The sequence below is a fragment of the Rhinoderma darwinii genome, chromosome 2 (assembly GCF_050947455.1).
Source record: "Rhinoderma darwinii isolate aRhiDar2 chromosome 2, aRhiDar2.hap1, whole genome shotgun sequence".
Taxonomy (NCBI): domain Eukaryota; kingdom Metazoa; phylum Chordata; class Amphibia; order Anura; family Rhinodermatidae; genus Rhinoderma; species Rhinoderma darwinii.
In genome coordinates this window covers 256,456,400-256,472,344 of record NC_134688.1, presented here as the reverse complement: position 1 = coordinate 256,472,344, position 15,945 = coordinate 256,456,400, and positions in this window count along the sequence as shown.

Here is a 15,945-nt window from a genome sequence, read left to right as displayed (position 1 = left end):
TTTTGAGAAGTTTTTGAGTTTGCGTGTGAAAATACCCTAAAGATGGAAACAGTCGATTACATTGCTCAGGTGTTTCAGTGCCATAGACATTGAATAGAGCAGTGGGCGCATGCTTGACCACCACTCCATTCAAGCTCCTCTTCACTGCGAGGGTCGCACTAAGGAGGATCCCCGTTCTCCCGATCGGTCGTTGTCCCAGCAGTGGGGCCTCCAACAATCCGATAATTATAACCTTTCCTGTGGATAGGCAACAGCTGTCAGTTTTGGGAATACCCCTTTAACTTGTACTTTTAGACATTCGCAGTGTATCTATTCGTGCTTGGGCCATATTTTATTAGATTCTATGAAAATTTGGGGGAAGTAATATAGGTTCAAAGATGAAAAATTATCCTTCAACTGTGTTTTTACGTCATCACTAATCTATGGGTCATGCATTATTGTTATATTTCTATTGTTATGTGTTTCTGTTAGATTTCTTAGTATTGTTCTAATGCAATTTGGTGCTGTTCATAACCATTCCTTTGGGAAGCTTTCATGTTTGGCATCCTAATAGCTAACCCTATTCTCAGTTCTTACACTTCATACTTGCACATTTAATTGCTATAGATTTATGGATATGTTGACCTGATCATGTTTGCAAAGATAAATGTCTGCCTTAAGAGTATATATTAGCACGTTATGTGATGGATTGGCCTGCATTGGAAATGTATGTCAGCTTGCAGAACTAACTGGTTCTTATTTAGTTAGGAAGGTATTGTGCAAAAAATATACATAGTTCTTGAGGTCTTGTTTTTTTTATGTGCTCTAGTGCAATGTAATTCAAACAAATCTTCCGAGAATATGGGCTGCCATGCACTAGTGTGTTTTTCATGTTTTTTTTTCTGATGACTTAATGATTAGAGAGGTTTTTTCTGTTATTTGCAAATGCATGCACTTTAAGTGCTGTTACACATTTCAGAACACCGTTCTTGAACTGAGGGGATATGTGCATGGACTTGTTTTGTATCCTCTGTTAGGGTACGTTCACACGTAGCGTAAATACTGCGGGTTTGCCGCAACTGATTTAGCTGCGGAAAATCCGCAGCATGATACAGTAGCAGCAAAGTAAATAAGATTTTAACAAATCTCATCCACGCACTGCATAAATGCTGAGCGGAAAAAAACGTGCTTTTTTTTTTTTTTTTTTTTTTTTTTTTTTTAAATCCTCAGCATGTCAATTGTATTTGCATAATCGCTGCTTATTTGTTGCGAGTTTTCCCCATTGAATTTAATGGGGAGGTAAAACCTACAAGAAATAGTAGATCTTGCATCGGAAAAGCAGTGATTCTGCCACAATAAACGCATGTCCGAAAAGAAAAATCTTACTTGCCCAGAGTTCTGTGCTTTTTCCTCCAGGCTGGCCTGCGGGATGACGTTTCATCCCATGTCACCACTGCAGCCAATCACAGTTTGCTGCGGTCACATGGGATGAAACGTCATCCCAGGACGGCAGAGGGACGCGTTGCCATGGCTACGTAATCATTTTTTTATGTGCGGTTTTCCGCAGCAAACATTTCAGCCGAAAAACTGCAGCAAAATTTGACGCTTTTCGGCCGGAATTGCCAGCGGCGCCCTGGGCGGATACGCTGTGATTTTACGCAGTGTATCCGCCCTTTGTGGCCTATACTTCAAGTTACGTACAGTCCAAATGAAAACAATGAGTTGTATGCAGTCTTGTGGACTGCATCTGTCACTCGAGTTAAAATCAATCAGTAGCGCTACAAAAAAACTAGGTGTAGCCCTGGCCTTAGAGATTATCCTCCTGCTAGACATGTGCAGCTTCAGTTAATTTGTCCTGTGTGCACATGTACATAAGCTGTTCAATGAGTGTTAGTACTTTAGTGTTCAATGTGAGCAATAGTGCATGAAGGGCATATTTATCAAAAATGGTGAGAAATCAGAAAACTGCTATCCATTTGTGATTCAATGTCTGCAACATATTCTTTACAATGTTGCACTGCGTGTGGTAAGTGCTGCTAACTATACACACCGTTAGAAAAAGTTCTAGGCAGGATCGGACCATATATGATGTCCCCTGCGCGATATGCTTGGCTGCTGCCACCAACCACCGTGTTTATACCAACTCTAGTGGCCATCTTACTGCCTACCGGGCACTGGCTGTATCCGTGTACTGCTAGCAATTCTAGGTAATGAGTTACACATCCAGGTCACCACCACTATCCAGCGCTCCACAAGAGGGAAAGTGTCACCCTAAGTCTAGGGGGAAAAAATTGCAGCTTTTCATAAAGCTTTTTAGTTGAACAGGTGTGGCTACAAAAAAAGTGTCAAGGAAAGTTTTTTTTAACATATATATATATATATATATATATATATATATGATAGATTATACTATATTATCCAAGTTAAAACGTTTATAAACGTGCGCCTACAATGAAAGGAAACGAAAAACCCAGTGCCTCTGTATTCTCTCTCATCACTTATAAAGTGACCACGAATTCACTTGTATTGCACACATCACCTTAAAAATGCTCCTAGTGTCACTATGAAACGGTCATTATTGATTAGTCTTGTTTTTATACGAAGGAACAGATGTAAAATGATCACACTAATCAACAATGACAAAGATATATCTGTGCCTATGCGAATAGCGTTCACGGCTAAATATGTTGGGGTGGCTGGTGTGAGCAATTTAAATCGGTTCTTTCATATTAAAACAGATGAAGGGCCTGTTCACATCAGCATTGGCTTTCCGTTCCGGGGTTCCGTCTGAGGTTTCCTTCGGGTGAACCCCGCAACGGAAAGTCAAACTGAAACCACAGCTTCCGTTTCAGTCACCATTGATATCAATGGTGACGGAAACATTGCTAATGGTTTCCGTTCGTCACCATTCCGGCAGGTTTCAGTTTTAACGACGGAATCAATAGCGGAGTCGACTGCGCTATTCCGGCGGAAAACCGCAAACCTGCCAGAATGGTGACGAACGGAAACCATTAGCAATGTTTCCGTCACCATTGATATCAATGGTGACTGAAACGGAAGCTGTGGTTTCAGTTTGACTTTCCATTGCAGGGTTCACCCGACGGAAACCTCCGACGGAACGGAAAGCGAACGGTGATGTGAACAGGCCCGAACGGTCATTGGTAGTCTGCTGCGATCCATAATGACGACAGGTTCATAGTGAGTGAGTGAGTGTGTGTGTGTGTGTGTGTGTGTGTGTGATGTGGATTAGTAAAGTCACTTTCAACAGTTTACTGTACTTACATGTGAGGAGAGGGACAATGAGGTGCTGGATTTTCCGTTTTCTTGTTTTGTAGATTTGCACATATAAACTATTGTTTTATAGTGGTTCGTGAAAGAGGGATTTTAACTTTTACATTAGGAATTGATCATCTCTGTCTGACCGCTGGGGCAAACCTTCTTTTCGATCTTTTTATTCAGTGCATTAAGATGTAACGATATTTCAATACATCAACAAGATATAGATTGTGTATACAAAACTTCAAGGACCATACATTTGTGAAAAATTTTGGAACAGGTAGTGGTGCATCCCAAGTTATGTTTTAAAATCTTTAATTCGAGTGTTTATCCAGCCTTCGGCTCCATTCACATGTTTTGGATTTGACAGGTATTGAAATCTGCGTAGTATCCGATGACAATCTGCATCTCATACATGTAAATACGGTTTCTGCATCCATGTTTAAATCACTGGCTAATTTCTGTGCAGATTTATGTCCGTAACGCGTAAAAAAATAAAAATCAACCACCGTGATAAGTAGCATGCTACCTATTTCTGCGGATTCTGCACGGAAAAGCTGAGGATTAGCCCCATTGGCTAATCCTTGTGCTGAACTTCTGCACAACAGCGGCAGTAGAAGGCCTCAGATGTCTGCCACAATCATGTAGTCATTACATGTTGGATTTGCAAATCTGATACATGTGAACGGACCCTAAAATCAATGGGATGTTTCCCTTTTAATAGATATGCAGCACAAACCAGCAACTCCTATACTATACCTGGGCAGAGACCGTTTTAAAAAGGAAAAGTCTACGGCAGCTTGATAACTTTGGCCCATAGTTGAATATTATCACCTTTTTGGGTTTCCGTGTGGGTCATAAAAAAATACAAAAGAACAGTTTTTATCGTTTTTAAACCCCTATGTGCAGAGCTGGTCTGCTTGTCCTAAACTAGCAGTGAATGTAGACTATTTGTATAAGCCGTTACATGGCCCACGTGTCCCCGGCACATAACTGCCTCTGTCGTTGTTTTGTATCTTGTTTCTAAACCATATAGCGCATAAATGAATTTTTATTTTTCCAAGCAGACTACAAGACTTGCAGGTGTTATGTCCTAGTGGGATAGACTGATACTTGGCTTTTTGCATGATGGTTTCTCGGGGAAAAGCAGGGTTTTTAGCATGTCCGGCCTCTAGATGATTATGGATTTTGTAGTGTATTGTTTGCTAATCAGCTGAACCAAATTCCTTCAAACAAAAGGACTCCATTTACCATACGTGCTGGGAAATACATATTATGAATGTGAAATATTTGCACTTTCTGTAGCTTTAACATATGTTTATAGTTTTCCTAACCTGTGTTGTGTTTTTTTTGTGTGCAACTTGTCAGTTGATTTCTTCTGGCAATGAAAAAGTTAAAGGAGATTTTAATTTAACCTATTTTACAAGGAGCATTTAAGTTATAAACGCCTCTAATGCAGATTATCTTACAGGTATATAAATATATTTTTGTTCTGTCAATGTCTGAATTTATACTTTACAGATGTTTCTATTAATTTTTTTGTAACGATGATTGTAAAAAAAAAAAAAAAAATTGGCTTCTTGTGTATTTGATTCTTGTTTATTTGAAGGTGGAAATCATATACAGAGGCAGCTACACATCTGTGTATATGTACATTCCGAATAAAAAAATCGTTATTAAAAAATAAGTGTCTTGTTTGTTTTAATAACTTGTGTTTATGGAAACTTAAGAGTTTACAGGTATAGATGCTGAAAGGGCATTCTAATTATTTCATTAGTCTTAAAGGGGTTATCCAGTTTTTATTAAAAAAAATAAATTATGTGAAGATGGTTTACATGTGGGAAAATCGATCACTAATGTGCTGTGTATCTGAAATACCTCTGTAAGCCAGTCTCCCATCTAGTCGCATGAACACGTGGTTATCTCCCCTCTCCCACTTTTCTCCCTTCCTTCCTTTCTTAAAGGGGTTGTCCATGAATGGATTAGTGGGGGTCCGACACCCGGATCCAGCACCGATCAGCCCGTCCGACTGCCTCCGTGCGTCGGATGTTTTGAAGGGTATGCAGTAGTTGGAGCCAGAAGCAGATGGCTTTGGTCACGGAAAGTGTCTTGGTAAGGAGACCTTTGTGTGATGAGCAGACGTAGATGGGTTTTCAACAAACTTTGCATAAATGTAATAGTACAAGTGTATATAAGGAACTTTGTAATATATCTTTTTAGAGAAAATGCTTTCTTAATTGATCAGCCCCCCCCTATCAACCGTTCACACACTCTCAATGTACGGCTTTTTCACATTAACCCCTTGCACAGGGAGGTATGGAGGGTTCAAGCGAGCGGCATCCCTCTCGTTGCAGTGAGGTGTCTGCTGTGTACCATACAGCCGACACCGGCTTAGTATGAAGCGCGCTTAGCCCGTGAGCCCGCTCCATAATTCCCCTTGCCGGCTATGATGTAAGTGTATATCAAATGTCTGCAAGGGGTTAAGGGGAATTTAGAACAAGTGCACTGTGTATGTTCAGTTGCCAAATAGAACTTTTACTTTGGTGGTTTACAAAATTTTGGAAGAGCCCTCTTCTCCCATAACTTCATAAACAACTGGGCCAATGACTGATGTTTCCATCATCATGCCACCAAATAGAATTAAAGTCCTCACTTTCAGCGATTCTACTAAACTTTTCTGAAAATCATTCATTACGTTGTCTCCATTATTGATGAGCTGTGGCTTTTTGCCTAATCTGTCACCAGCCAGAGCTCAAACCACTGTATCATCTGTTTCAGTCTGAAGATCAGAGGTCTCACCCCCTGAGTTACTGGAGATACTGGTGGCATTGATATGTTCTAATCAATTTCAATGGAATTATCATTTCATTTCCGAGTGGAACTCCACAGAGCGAGTCTGCCACTGTCAGGCGAATGACCAGGCTCTTTGGATATCTTTTTGGAATCCACACTTTACTATCCTCATTCCTGGTCACCTTCCTCACCATCTACAAACATTACCACTAACCTTTTACTCTCTCTTTTCTGTGGGGGAGTATTTGGTTCAAATATCCACTACAAACTGCTGTATCCCCTTTTATTTATTTTTTTTTTTTTTTACTAGGGTTTGAGTTTGATATGTTAGATTTTTAAGAACTTGAATTCTTATATCTGACAGTAACTTATTTAATATCTCTACACTATGCTATTGAAGATCAAATGCGTGAATACTTATGATTTATCTTCATGAATGAGATGTATCATCCATGCCTCTTATAAATATAGGGGAAATTATATTCCCATTCCTACCTCAAAGTAGCTTGATGTAGGGGGCAGGTAAACATTCTATAATTCTCGTCTAGGGCTATAGGGCATTATCTTGCACATGGGAGCGTAAGTTTAGTAACAGGCAGCCTGCACAGCACATGTTGGCTACCTGCAGCTGTTACTAGAGACAGCATTGGTGCTTACTCTATACTATCTTATCATTGAGTGCAATGTATAACAGTATGCTGTTAGCTCCTAAGCTCCCTCTAGAGTTGGCTGCAGGTAGCCAGCATGTTTTTCAAATTTAAAGAGGCTCTGTCACCAGATTCTCAAATCCCTATCTCCTATTGCATGTGATCGGCGCTGCAATGTAGATAACAGTAACGTGTTGTTTTTTTTTTTTAAAAACGTTCATTTTTGGCCAAGTTATGAGCAATTTTATATATATATATATATATATATATATATATATATATATATATATATATATATATATATATATACAAATGAGCTTTGAAATGGACAACTGGGCGTGATTTTATTCGTATGTCCAACTGGGCGTGTATTGTGTTTTTAACTGGGCGTGTTTACTTGTTTTACTAACTGTGCGTTGTGGAGAGAAGTGTATGATGCTGACGAATCAGTGACCAATCAGCATCATGCACTCCTCGCCATTCATTTACACAGCAGCATTGTTCTTACTAGAACGATGTGCAGCCACATACACCAGTGTCTTAATAATGAATACACATGATCTCCAGCCTGGACGTCATGTGTATTCAGAATTCTGACACTTCTGAATCCTTTCTGTGAGATTTCCAGCAAGGGAAACGAAATCTCGTTTACCTCGTAATCTCGCGAGATTACACGCGGCTTGCTGGAATCTCACAGAAAAGATTCAGAAGTGTCAGAATTCTGAGTACACATGACGTCCAGGCTGGAGATCATGTGTATTCATTATCAGGACACTTGTGTATGTGGCTGCACATCGTTCTAGTAAGAATGATGCTGCTGTGTAAATGAATGGAGAGGAGTGCATGATGCTGATTGGTCACTGATTCGTCAGCATCATACACTTCTCTCCACAACGCCCAGTTAGTAAAACAAGTAAACACGCCCAGTTGGACATACGAATAAAATCACGCCCAGTTGTCCATTTCAAAGCTCATTTGCGCATATATATATATATATATATATATATATATATAATTACTCATAACTTGGCCAAAAATGAACGTTTAAAAAAAACAAAACGTTACTGTTATCTACATTGCAGTGCCGATCACATGCAATAGGAGATAGGGATTTGAGAATCTGGTGACAGAGCCCCTTTTTAAGTCTGTGCAGGGGCTTTGCAGCTTTGTTTTGGAAGTACAGAGCTTTGATCGCTATAAAGATATATTAAGAAGTTAATCAACACGGATTTATAGTGTTTAAAAACCATGCGAGGAGATGAAAATAAAAACCCTGTGCAAAACTGGGCACTAGGAGAGAGGAGTTGGCACATGACTGAACAGGAAATGTTTAGATAAAACTGTATACAGAGGGCCCTAATATTTCTACTATATGGGGCCCATACATTTCAGATGGCAGCCCTGAATGTAGGTGACTGGTACACACTGGCAGACACAATGACTGGCACACACACACACACACACACACACACACACACACACACACACACACACACACACACACACACACACACACACACACACACACACACACACACACACACACACACACACACACACACACACACACACACACACACACACGCTATTCCAGTGTGGGTTAAAAAGTGAACGTTAAATTCTGATTGGTCGTTATAGAAGCTCCTCTACGTTCTGTCTGAACTTGTTTAATGAGAGAGAGTTGTGCTATGCTACACATTGCAAATCATTCCAAAACTATTTTATTATTATGGACAGCAGCAGACAGACACTGTTGATGAATGTGGTGCACACTGCAGAGATTCTGGTGCATGGTATTCCACATTGATAAATCTCCAATGTTGTAACCAAAAGGAAAGCAATTCATAAATGCTATCTCTATATAGGAAAAAACAGATTACATGATGAAAATAAGGGCTGCGTATTCCAACCAGCTCAAGGCCTTTGTGATGTCATACACTGTGATGTCATCTGCAGTTACCAGTTCTAAAATGCTTCACTTGGAAATGAACTGATGGATAATTCCATTGAAATTGATCAGAACACATCAATGACATAATTATCTCCAGTAACTGAACAGGGAGATCTTCAGATTGGAACAGATGATACAGTGGTTTGAGCTCTGGCTAATTAGGTAAAAAGCCACAGCTAGTCAGTAATGGAGACAAAGTAATGGATGATTATTTTCAGTCACTTAATTTTCCCAAAATGTTTTGGAAAATCGCTGGAAGCGCTAACTTTAATTCAATTTGGTGGCATTCAGATGGAAACATCACTGTCATTGGCCCACAGTTATTTAAAAGTAGAGACTTCAGAAGTGGAAGGTTTTTCCAACATTTTTGAAACCATCAAAATGAAGTTTCATTTGGCAAATGAATCTATATGGATTTGTATGGAATGAATTTGAGAGAGCACCTTCATAGGGATACATCTGAATTTGTTACAAACAGATCATAATAGATCTATTACAAAACTGATCTACCATAACATGATGCCAGTGTGAACAGGGCCTGCAGAGAATTAGTACACAGGTGGGAATGAGGTTACTTGTATCTTTACTGTTTACAATCTACTGTATGTCTATGACATTAGGATTTACTAATAGCAGGGAAAGCCCCTCTTAAAATTGAACTTTTAATACATTATAAATAAAACGTGAAAAAAAAAAACACCCTGATGTCTGTGTTCTGTTGAATACTGTTCGGTAAATCAGGACGTACCGAAGACTCAAAAATTAAGTATTGCAATACTGGATGCTAAATCTTTGAAACAAGTAGGCCCCATCGTTCAATTAGTTCTCAGGCAGAATGGTATTTATCCTCCTTCGTGTCAGCCCTATGGATGTTGGGCTATTGGACACTCACTCACACCTGTATAAACACTGTGCCTGATAGTAACCAACCAAAGCCTATAAAGGCGCTCTGAAAAGAGCGACCCCCTGCTTGGTCTGAGTCCTGTATTCTATATTTCCAGTACATCCCTCATGACAGCACTACAGGAGGTTGCCCTCTTGACCTCTGTAGGGACAGGAAGACAGAGAGGTTAAAAGGCCCCTCCCACCACCCACTTGCCAGTGTTCTTCCTGTCCCCACAAGGGTCAGGAGCAGAGAGCGTCGCTCCTATATTAGTGCAGGAAAGAAACTCGGGCAGGGGGCAAGATCGGGGGGTCCGTGCACTCCCCCTTCTCTTCCCCCTAAAGCCCAGGCTAACACCCCTCAAACGACGGGTCCCTTAGCTCCCTCCCTGAGACACCTACCGGAGGAATCCTAGGCAGGGTTCTGGTAGTGTGTGGGGGCTGGGGTTTCCCAAGCAGGCTTCGGCCGGGCCGCGGACCAGGCGGTGACCGGCAGCTCCATAGGCATGGACGCACCGGCAGGGATCCTCGCTGCACCGCATAGCAAGCCTCAGTCGCCGGCTATGGCGGCTGCACTCCAGGTACACGCTGGACGAATAGCCGACCGGAAATGACGTCGCACTACTTCCGGTCCACGGCCATCTTGGGTGGCGGGAAATTCAAAACGCCCGCATTTAAAGGGACACGCACAGGTATGTAGTTAGAGCTGATAACTCTAACTTGGATTATTTTTGTGGATTGCATATTGCATTGCCTGTTACCTGTTGCGGTATGGAACTTCCTCGTCCTGATGGAACTCCAGATATGTCCCAGGGTCACGTGAGTCTCACCCTTGGGGAAGGGTATGACCCCTTATGTATGTACACCATACTTTACCTACCTTCTGTTTTCTCAAGGAAAAAGATTCCTCTCAGAGACAAACTGATAAAAAGAAGGTTAAAAAATGTGCGACTTGTGCAAAAAAATTGCCAGAGTCCCATAGGAAACAATTGTGTCAGGATTATATTGCAAAAATACTAAAGGAGGAACAACCAACGTTCATGTCCGAACTTAGGACTATGATTCGTGAAGAAGTGGGTCAGTCAGTAGCCTCCCTCGCCCCTCCGCAAGAAACTCCCTCACACTCCCGGGCAAAAAGACCGCGGATTGAAGTGGATCAAAAATATTGGCCTCCTTCTCAGGGGTCGGACTCTGAGCAGGAGTGCTATTACCTATCGGAGGATGAGTTAGAAGAAAGAGAGGAACTCTTGCCTTCAACTTCTTCCACTCAAGAGAAAAAAATTTTCTTCTCTTCCGAGATGTCGGATACCTTAATTCAAACTATGGATATTCCCGAAGAAGACCAACCACATACCATCTAGGATGAGATGTTTGGAGGTCTAACGGGAAAGAAAACAAGGGTTTTTCCGGTAAACGAAAATCTTAAAAGAATGGTGACAACTGAGTGGGAAGATTCAGAAAAAATGCTCTTCATTTCAAGAGATTTTAAAAACAGACTTCTCTTTGATCCAGAGTACACTAAGCCTTGGGATGAGATCCCAACAGTAGATGTCCCAGTAGCCAGGGTTGCTAAAAAAAACGCAATCCCATTTGAAGATTCCTCTCAGTTGAGGGACGCCATGGACCGAAAGGCAGACGGACTACTGAAAAGAGCGTGGGAATCTTCCTCTGCCTTGATCTCAACTAATATCTTGGCCACATCAGTAGCAAGAGCAATGTTTATATGGCTAAACCAGCCAGAGACCCATTTGATGATGAAGACATCACGACAAGATCTATTAGAATCTCTACCCTTACTAAAGATGGCAACCGGATTCTTGGTAGACGCTTCAGCGGAATCTATTAGATTTGCTGCCAGGAATGGGGCTCTCTCAAATGCGGCTAGAAGAGCATTATGGCTCAAAATGTGGTCAGGAAATACGAAGTCCAAAAACAAGTTGTGTTCTATCCCATTTACAGGGTCTCTGATGTTCGGTCCTCTCCTTGATAACATGCTGGAGAGTGCAACAGATAGAAAAAAGGGGTTTCCTGTAGAGAAACCAAAAAAACCCCCTCAGTTTGGAAGATTTCGCCAACAGAGGGATCCTACCTCACAGAACTACAGCGGGAAAGGGAAGTCCGGTCGCTGGAGTTACTCCAAGGGAAAAAGGGGTCGAGGATATCTCCTTAACCCAAATAATTCATTCCAGCCCTCAAAGCAATGACGCCAAGAGCGTGGGGGGAAGACTCCTACATTTTTATCCCAAATGGTCGAGAATAACCCAGAACCCCTGGGTTCTAAAGATAATAGAAGAAGGATACAAAATAGAATTTTCCTCCATTCCTCCAGAGAAATTCCTAATAACCCAGTACCAAGCAAAAGATCTTCATCAGATCCTTATCCAGGACGTCCAGAAACTACTCCGATTGAGAGCCATTTCTCCAGTTCCCCACAACGAAATATGCAAAGGCCACTATTCAAAAATCTTCTTGGTCAAAAAACCAAACGGTTCCTACAGGACAATAATCAACCTGAAGGTCCTAAACAAATGGGTGAATTATCGGAAATTCAAGATGGAGTCTATCAGATCGACTATTCCTCTAATAAGGGAAGAGGCATCAATGTGTACGATCGATTTAAAGGATGCGTATTATCACGTTCCTATCCACCCCGCGTACCAGAGATTCCTCAGATTCGCAATTCAGGACGGTCCTTCCATTCTCCACTTCCAGTTTGTCTGCCTCCCCTTCGGCCTTTCCTCCGCCCCCAGAATTTTTACAAAAATTATGGCAGAGATCATGGCATTCATAAGAAATCAAGGTATAGTAATTATCCCATATCTAGACGACTTCTTGTTGATAGCAGATACTCCGGCTATCTTAGTCAGTCATCGGTCACAGGTTCTTTCCCTCCTACAAGAATTGGGATGGATAATCAACTTTCAGAAGTCGAGTCTTCCTCCCCAGAAACAGAAGGTCTTCTTAGGAGTACTGCTGGACTCCTCCCTTCAACATTCCTTCCTCCCAAGAGAGAAACAAATACTCCTACGGGCAGAAGTAAGAAAATTTTGGGGGAAAGACGCCTGTTCCATAAGGGAATGTATGCGGATGTTGGGAATGATGACGTCTTGCATCCAATCTATTCCATGGAGCCAATTTCACTCCAGACCCTTACAGAATCTGATCTTGTCCCGGTGGGATCGAAAACAAAACTCCCTGAATTTAAAAATTCAAATTTCCGAGACTGTGAAATCATCCCTCCTGTGGTGGCTCTGCACAAACAACATAGACAAGGGAGTCCCCTGGAGAACTTCTTATGTAGTGATTACCACAGATGCCAGCAAACACGGCTGGGGGTCAGTAATCCAAGACCAACACTTTCAGGGCACATGGACTGTTCAAATGAAGATGATGTCCTCAAACTTCAAAGAACTAAGAGCCGTATGGGAGACACTTATAAGAGCTTCACCCACCATAAAAGGGAAGCATATAAGAATTTTATCGGACAACACGACTAAAGTGTCCTTTCTTCGCCATTAAGGGGGAACAAGACACACTCTTCTTCAGGCCCTCTCCGCACAAATTTTCAGTTGGGCAGAAGAAAACGTCCTATCAGTCACGGCAGTCCACCTAAAAGGCTCAGAGAACCTATCAGCAGATTTCCTGAGTCGGGAAAAAGTAGACCCTGGAGAATGGTCCCTAAACAGGGAAGTCTTTCTGTCCCTAACCCGAAATTGGGGTTATCCACAAATAGACCTGTTTGCCATGAGGAAAAACACTCAAGTAGAGACATTCTTCTCCCTAAATCTCAGAGACAACCCATTGGGAGTAGATGCATTGTCCCAACCCTGGGACATGGATCTGGCCTATGCCTTTCCTCCGTTTCCTCTAATACCAATGGTATTAAGAAAAATCCAGGAAGATTTAACAAAGCTCATCATTATTCTTCCCTATTGGCCAAAAAGAAGTTGGTTTCCAATCGTACAATATCTAGCGTTGGAAGACCCTATCATGCTCCCAGTCAGGGAGAATCTTCTCTCCCAGGGTCCCTTATTCTTCCAGGGAATAGAAACTCTGAAATTGTCAGCCTGGATCCTGAAAGGCAGATCTTGAGGAACCACGGTCTGTCAGATGAGGTAATTTCAACTATCTTATCAAGTCATAAAGAAGTTACCTCTAAAATCTATCAAAAGATTTGGAAGAAATTCTGTTCCTGGCATGGAAACCCAGGACCAGACCACTTTTCTCCCAACATTGTGAAAATCCTAGATTTCTTACAATCGGGATTCAAAAAAGGACTTAGCCCTAGTACCTTAAAAGTACAGATTTCAGCCTTAGGTCATTTTTTTAACACTCCTCTGGCTGAACATCGGTGGATCAGAAGATTCACCCAAGCGGTCTCTAAACTGAAACCTTCCCTAAAGAAATCGGTTCCTACCTGGGATTTGAATGTGGTGTTAACGACTCTTTCTGAGCCCCCCTTTGAGCCACTCGACGAAATTAGTATGCATTTTTTAACTCTAAAAGCTGCATTCTTAGTCGCTATTACTTCAGCAAGAAGGATTGGAGAAATCCAATCTCTGTCAGTCATAGAACCGTACCTAAAAGTACAAGAGGATAAGATCATCCTAAAGCTGGATCCTTCCTTTATTCCAAAGGTATCTACTGCTTTCCATAGAGAACAAGAAATAATTCTACCTTCCTTTTTATCCAGATCCAAAAAACCAACAAGAAGAAAAATTCCATTGCCTGGATGTCAGGCGAACAATTCTTCTGGATAGAACCTCCTCCTGGAGACGAGATAAAAATCTATTTGTCCTATTTGGGGGAAAGAATAGAGGAAAGAAAGCCTCAAAAGGCTCTCTAGCGAGATGGGTAAAAACCACCATACAAGAAGCCTACAAGTCCCAAGGACTATGTACCCCACAAGTCATCAGAGCCCATTCAACGAGGGCAGTTTCTGCATCCTGGGCAGAAAGAAGAGAAGCCTCTATGGACCAAATCTGCAGAGCTGCCACTTGGTCAAGCCATCATACGTTTTACAAACATTATAGGCTCGATACGGATTTAAGTTTTGGACGGAAAGTCCTGCAATCCATAGTCCCGCCCTGAGCATTATAATCTGGTATTGCTCCTGTAGTGCTGTCATGAGGGATGTACTGGAAAATAGCAATTAGACCTAGCGGTAATTGTATTTCCAGGAATCCATCATGACAGCACCATTACATCCCTCCCTGATTGAATTCTGATTTGTGCATTTAACATGTCAGTTATTATCCCTAGAAATAAAATAGGGTTGCATCCATCCTGGTGTAGTAATTGAAAAACACTGGCAAGTGGGTGGTGGGAGGGGCCTTTTAACCTCTCTGTCTTCCTGTCCCTACAGAGGTCAAGAGGGCAACCTCCTGTAGTGCTGTCATGATGGATTCCTGGAAATACAATTACCGGTAGGTCTAATTGCTATTATCCCTATAATCTAGCTTCAACATGTTTCGCCAGTAACTTTAGCTGGCTCATCAGGAAGCAAACTGATATAATGACGGGATGCATTCAAGATTGGCAGTGGCCACAATCTCTCAGCATTTCTACTGTTAACCCCTTGAGGACCAAGCTCATTTTGGCCTTCAGGACCAGACCCATTTTTTCAAATCTGACACGTGTCACTTTATGTGGTAATAACTTGGGAATGCTTTTACCTATCAAAGCGATTCTGAGATTTTTTTTTCTCGTGACTTATATGATAGTACTTCATGATAGTCTAAAAATTTGGTGGATAAATTCAATATTTGTTAGTGAAAAACACCAAAATTTAGTGAAAAATTGCAAAAGGTTGCATTTTTCTCAATTTAAATGTATCTGCTTGTAAGACATATAATAGTACCACACAAAGTTGTTGCTAGTTAACATCCCCCATATGTCTACTTTAGATTGGCATCGTTTTTTGAACATCCTTTTATTTTTCTAGGATATTACAAGGCTTAGAACTTTAGCAGCAATTTCTCACATTTTCAAGAAAATTTCAAAAGGCTATTTTTACAGGGGCCAGTTCAGTTGTGAAGCGGCTTTTAGGGCCTTATATATTAGGAACCACCAATAAGTCACCCCGTTTTAAACACTTCACCTCTCAAAGTATTCAAAACAGCATTTAGAAAGTTTCTTAACCCTTTAGACGTTTCACAGGAATTAAAGCAACGTAGAGGTGAAATTTTCAAATTGAATTTTTTTTTGCAGAAATTCATTTTAAATCTATTTTTTCTGTAACACAGAAGGTTTTACCAGAGAAATGCAACTCTCAATATTTATTGTCCAGATTCGGCAGTTTTTAGAAATATCCCACATGTGGCCGTAGTCTGCTAATGGACTGAAGCACCAGCCTGAGAAGCAAAGGAGCACCTAGTGGATTTTGGGCCTCCTTTTTATTTAGAAAATATTTTAGGC